A 7,007-nucleotide genomic window follows, 5' to 3' on the forward strand; every position below is an offset into this window, starting at 1 on the left:
GCCTAGAAATATGGATGCAACTTATGAGCGGTTACCACCAGGGCAGAAATTACCTTTTTAGCTTTTGATTATCTTTGTTTTTCGTTTTGTAGGACTTGCTAACATAATACACAGGATATTGCCGCGTGCCTTCTGTTCTCACTAACACCGCTGCAACTGTCTCCTCGAAAGTAGCCAAGTAAAGGGAAAGGGCTTCCCCTGGCTGCGGTGACATTAATAGTGGTGGCGAAGTCAGGTACAACTTAAGTTTCTCAAAAGCACATTGACATTCTTCCGTCCATTTAAAAGGGGCCCTCAATGCCTTGAAGAAAGGTAAACATTTATTTGCCATCTTGGAACAAACCTATTCAAAGCCACAATTCTTCCCATCAAATGTCGAATGTCCTTGGTTGTTCTCGATGAAGGCATGTCTAGAATAGCACGAATCTTTTCATGGTTCGCCTCCACATCTCTTTCAAAAATCATGAACCCTAGAAACTTCCCCATATTCACCCCAAAAGCGTACTTCTCTAGATTCAACCTCATTTTATAAGCATGCAGAATGGCAAAAACTTCTATCAGATCCTTAATATGCTACTTTAAAGTACTGCTTTTATCAATATGTCATCCATGTAAACCTTCATGCTACAACTTATTTGCTCCTTGAAAATTTTTTCACTAACCGCTGATGGGTAGCTCTCGTGTTTTTCAAGCCAAAAGGCATGATCCAATAATAGAAAAGGCCCTGCTCCATCACAAAAGTGGTTTTATCTTGGTCTTCTAATGCCATTAAGATCTAGTAATAACCTGAGAACACATCCGTAAAGCTCATAAATTTATGGCCCATCGAAGCGTCCACTAAGTAGTCAAAAAACAAAAAAGGAAAACTATCCTTCAAACATACTTTATTTAAATTTTTGAAGTCAATGCACATCCTCCACTTGTTATTGGCCTTTTTCACCATTACTGTATGTCCTCTTCATCCTCTATGCCGAACTCAACCTTCCACTTCTCTTGCTATTGTGATCTCTTAGGTTTGTTAACTGACATCACACTCCTTAGATGTGCCTTCCTCTTTGAACTAGAAGTTTCCCAATCATCATCAGTGCCTATAATAACATGTATGGTGCATTTGACGTGTTTTTTTCCTCTGTCTGCAACCTATGATTCTAACCCTGATGCTAAAGCATCTTGTGTCACAAACCGTTTTAGCTCACCATTTCTGACAGCTTCTTCGATGGCCTCTTCTAAAGAAAAACAATCCTCGGTCCTGTGGCCTTTTTCATTGTGAAAATTGCATCTGTCCCTAGAGTTGGATCTCACCTAGTTAGGTCGCATGGGGAATGGGTTCACCAAAATTCCTAAGTGTCTGACCTGACTCAAGATGCGGGCACACGATGCATTTACCAGGGTATAAGTTTCAAATCGACCGTGAGGAACATACCCTTTTGGTGGATTCATGTTGGGGCCTCTGAAAACTCTGTGAGGAACTACCTTACGAACCCTTGTGTTGTCCCTCACCTTGCATACATAGGCTTTGGGAAGAAAGCCCTGGTTGACTTTGAAAATTCTACCACCCTCTAGCTTTTCTTTCCTCCCTACACAAAACATCATGAGTTGTCCTCTTTACCTCCTCTACCTTCGCGAACATGTGAGCACTCTCATAGAGGTCTGCCAAACTCTATGGCCTATTCTCTATGAAAGAATATTGAACATATTCGTTTATTACTGACCACTCCTATCTCCGTCCTCTCGAACGAAGAGAGAAAAAGAATCAACACTCGGATTAAAACGAGTATAAATTTGCGGCTTTACTGCAAGTGTGATAGGTCAGTTGTAATATTTGTAGTATTACAATGGAACACTGGAGTATTCCAAGGATCATGAGTTATCCTCTTTACCTCCTTAGCCTCCGCGAACCTGTGAGCTCTTTCATAGAGGTCTATCAAACTCTATGGCTTGTTATCCGTGAAAGAATATTGTAACACCTCTTACCCGTGTCCTACACCGGGATGAGGTACGAGGCATTACCGGTCTTTAACATATACTTTAACGTAAATCAGGCCTTACAAATTTCATCCAATCTTAAAAACATTCAAACATAAACACAATGTCCCTTCTACGGCCCACGTGGCCTTTAACATGCTTTAAGGGTGGTTCGAGACTAAACTGAGAGCTTCTAAAAATTTTAAACACTTAGGAAAAATTTTCCAAGTTGGGAGAGTCACACGCCCATGTCCTCAACCCGTGTAACTCTCTATTTATGACATCAGCAATTAATTAAAGGTCACACAGCCAAGCTACACGCCCGTGTGCTAGGCCGTGTGGCAAATTTAATTTTCACATTTATGGTACAGACTTCACACGGCCTGGGCACACGCCTATGTTCTGAGGTCATGTCTTCCACACGGTTGAGACACACGGCCGTGTCTCTGCTCGTGTGTTTGCTACAATGCATACTGACTTGCAAAACTAGGTTGCAGGGAACATACGGCCGGACAACATGCCCATAGGGCTGACCGTGTGTCACACACGGCCTAGACACATACCCGTGTGTCTGCCCGTGTGGACAACTTTATGGCTATTTTCCAAGCCCTTTTGTCACCCTCACTAACACATGCACACCCTCATGTACCAATGGTGAATATCATGGCAAAAGATTCTATATTTTATCATTCATTTCCAACAACCAATTCATCACACACCTCAAGGGCATCAACACATCTCATGCATGAATCAATATCTAGGATTACAACCCAATAATCAATATGAGCCATACTTCATGGCCATATACAAAATGAATTAGTATACCAATATAGGTATCACTTTGGCCAACCAATATGACACATATAACAAAATAATAAGTCCCCTATACATGCCATACTTAAATGTATTAAACCAAATTTACCTCAAAATATTTGTTGATAGTGTGACTTGAGCTCCGATGTCCACGATCCCCGAACTAGCTAGGTGATGCTAAGAAAAAGGAAAAGAGAGAGGGTGTAAAAATAAAGCTTGGTAAGTTGTATGTAACTAATAAACAACATAGATCATACAATTTCATGAGTTAAACATGCTACTAATTACCACCGCATTTTCAATTTACACACAATGGACATAATAAGAATTGACATTAATGTCATTGAACTACACAACTTATCTTACTCTTTCTTAATCATGCTAAATTCTTTATCATGAATCAAATTCTATACTCATGAGGTTTACGTACGTACTTGTACTACTCATAGCTTATTCAATTTCTCCATCTCTTTACCTTGATCTTGAATGGCTCGTTGAACCACCTAGAATACGAAAGGACGTTCGGGATTATCATAGACCAAATAAGGTGCCAAAGCCATGTCCCAAACTTGGTCTTACATGTAACCACACATCGATGCCATATCCCAAATATGATCTTATACGAAGTCTCGAATCGGTGCCGATACTATGTCCCAGACATGGTCTTATACGAAATCACTTATCAATACTGAAGCTATATCCCTGATATGGTCTTACACGAGATCTCGTATCAACACCGATGCCATGTCCCAGACATGGTCTTACACAGGATCTCATCAATCATGGTGTCATGACATCCAAATCCTAAGTATTCCTTAGGGTTACTCGATATTTTCGAGATACAAAGCTATCATTAAATTGTTATTGAATCATCTCAAGTCAAATTCCATAAGGGCATACACACACATTTCATACAACATCAAGCACTAACTACACAATAATGAAATTGTTGAATTACTCACACACAACTTACCTAGGTCCTAAAATATTGCTAACTTTATGTTTTAGTCCAAAACCTTGTTTTTCCTTCGGTTTAGGTCCGGACTCTGTTTTTCTTGATCTATAATAGCAAATTTCACTTGTTAATTATCACATTTCCCAAATCAGACCATAAATCACAATTTAAAAAAATTACGATTTTGCCTCGAAACTTTCATAAAATTGCAAATTAGTCCCTAAGCTCGTATAATGACATGTACTCATTTCCTTTACTACCCAAGCCTATCCGAATATTTCTTGTACTCATAGTAGCCCACATTACTCATCAAAAATATATTTTTATCACTCAATTTTACACCTTTTTCAGTTTTGTCCTTTTTAGGTGTTTTCATACAAAATCACTTAGTAAAAGACGTTAAACACACATCAAGCTATCATATTCCTCCATTAAACACCAAAGAACATGCATGTCACACATGGGTAAAATTTTTAAACATAAACCCTACTTCAAAATAAGGGTGGAAATAGGTAAATCAAGCTACGTGATCTTCAAAAATATAAAGAACATTAAAAACGGGCTAGGGTACACTTACTATTGAGCTTGAAAATGTCAAAAACCCTAACTATGGAGAGCTTAGGAATTTTGGCAGCCACATGAAGAAGATAAGCCAATTTTTGCTTTAATTTGCCTTTTTTATTCTTTTAATTACTAATTGACCAAAATGCCCTTAAGGCCTTTCTTTCAAATTTTTCCTATGCATGTCCATTTTTGTCCAAAATTTTAGAATTTGGTCAAATTGCTAATTAGGACCTTCTAATTTAGAATCTATAGCAATTTCATGCTTGAAACTTCTAAAACACAAGTTTTGCATCTTATTCAATTTGGTCCATAAGGTTCAATTTGACATTTTATGAATAGAATTTCTCCATGAAATTTTCACACAAGTATGCATACCTATCATGGACCTCATAAAAATCATAAAACAATTATTTCTATCTCAGATTTATGGTCTCGATACCACTGTTCTTACTAGGCCCTAATTTGGGATGTTACAATTCTCCCTCCTTTAGGGATTTTCGTCCCCGAAAATCTTACCGGTAAACAAGTGTGGGTATTGGTTTCTCATGGCCTCCTCGGGCTCCCATGTAGCCTCTTCTAACCCATGTCTATGCAATAACACTTTCATTAAGGCAATATTCTTGTTTCTCAACTATTTGACTTCCCGAGCCAAAATCTTGATCGGCTCTTCGCCATAAGTCATTTCCGGTTGGATCTCAACCTCTATCGGTGAAATCACATGTGAGGGGTCCGATCTATAACGGCATAACATAGACACATGGAATACATCATGGATCTTCTCCAACTCAGACGGTAAAGCAAACCTATAAGCTACCAGTCCTATCCTTTCGGTGATTTCATAAGGTCCTATGAAATGAGGACTTAACTTTCCCTTCCTGCCGAATCTCAAAACCTTTTTCCATGGGGATACTTTCAAAAATACCTTATTGCCCACTTGATACTCAATTTCTTTTCTTTTTAAATCCAAGTAAGACCTTTGTCTATTCGGTGTCGCCTTCAAACAATCTCTAATTACTTTTACTTTAACTTTGGTTTCTTTGACTAAGTCAACCCCGTGAATCTGATTTTCCTTGAGCTTTGTCCAATACAAGGGAGTTCGATACTTTCAGCCATACAATGCCTTCTAGGGTGCCATTTTTAAACTCGTCTAGAAACTATTGTTATAAGCAAACTCAACCAACAGTAAGTACTTTTTCCAACTACCCTGGAATTCTAAAACACAACATCTCAACATGTTTCCAAGGTTTGAATCACTCTCTCGGATTGGCTTTCGATCTGTAGGTGAAAGGCGGTACTAAAATTCAGTCTTGTGCCCAAAGCTTCTTGTAATTAACTCTAAAATCGCAAGGTAAACCTTGGATCTCTATCCGATATAATCTAGAACGGTACTCCATAAAATCTCACAATTTCAAAAATATACAACTCAGCCAACCTATCTAGCGAGTAGTCGGTACTACTGAGATAAAGTGAGCGGACTTCGTCAATCGATCAACAATGACCCGCACCACATCTTTTTTACTCAGCGTCAAAGGTAAATCCTTTACAAAATCCATGGTAATTCGGTCCCATTTCCACTCGGGAACCATGATAGGCTGTAGTAATCCTGAAGGTACTTGGTGCTCAGCTTTCACTTGCTGATAAATTAGGCATCTCGCAACAAACTTGGAAATATCCTTTTCATACCATTCCACCAATATATTTTCTTAAAGTCGTTATACATTTTAGTACTATCGGGGTGTACTGATAGACGACCATTGTGTGCCTCATGCAAAATCTTATGAATCAACTAGGTATCTTTAGGAACACAAATCCTATCTCGAAACATCAAGCAACCATCAGAACCAATCCGAAAGTCAGATCCAGTGCCTGACTCGCATTGGGCTCTCTTAGCTTGTAAATCATCATCACTATTATGAGTTTCACAAATCTTTTGGAGAAACATCAGCCTAGCTCTCAACTCTGCTACAACTGTACCATCATCTGATAAAACTAACCGCATACCCATGGCTCTCAAAGCAAATAAAAATTTTCTACTTAGGGCATCGGCGACCATATTCGCCTTTCCCGGATGATAGTCGATTACTAACTGATAATCTTTTATCAACTCTAACCATCTCTGTTGTCTTAGATTTAAGTTCCTTTAAGTCGTCAGATATTTCAAACTCTTGTGATCGGTGAATACTCGGCATGTCTCACCATACAAACGGTGTCTCCAAATCTTCAATGCAAACACAATGGCGGCTAGTTCCCAGTCATGTGTCGAGTAATTTTTCTCATGCGGTTTTAGTTGTCTAGATGCATAGGCTATCACTTTGCCTTCTTGCATAAGTACACACCTTAATCCATTCAAGGATACATCACTAAAAATCACAAACTCCTTTCCCGACTCAAGTTGAACTAGTATTGGAGCCTCAGTTAACAATGCTTTCAGTTTCTCGAAACTCTGTTGGCACTTCTCTATCCACTCGAACTTAACATCTTTTTTGTAATAGCCTCGTCATTGGAGTAGCAATCATTGAAAACCCTTTGACAAATCGTCTATAATAACCGGTTAAGCCTAAAAAGCTTCTGACCTCTATCACATTCCTCGACGGTTTCCAATCAATAATGGTTGAAATTTTACTTGGGTCAACTCTAATACCGTCCCCTGAAATAATATGTCCTAAAAACTTGACTTCATGAAGCCAAAATTCACTTTTACTAAACTTAG

This window comes from Gossypium arboreum, chromosome 8, assembly GCF_025698485.1.
Source record: "Gossypium arboreum isolate Shixiya-1 chromosome 8, ASM2569848v2, whole genome shotgun sequence".
In the NCBI taxonomy this organism is placed as follows: Eukaryota; Viridiplantae; Streptophyta; class Magnoliopsida; order Malvales; family Malvaceae; genus Gossypium; species Gossypium arboreum.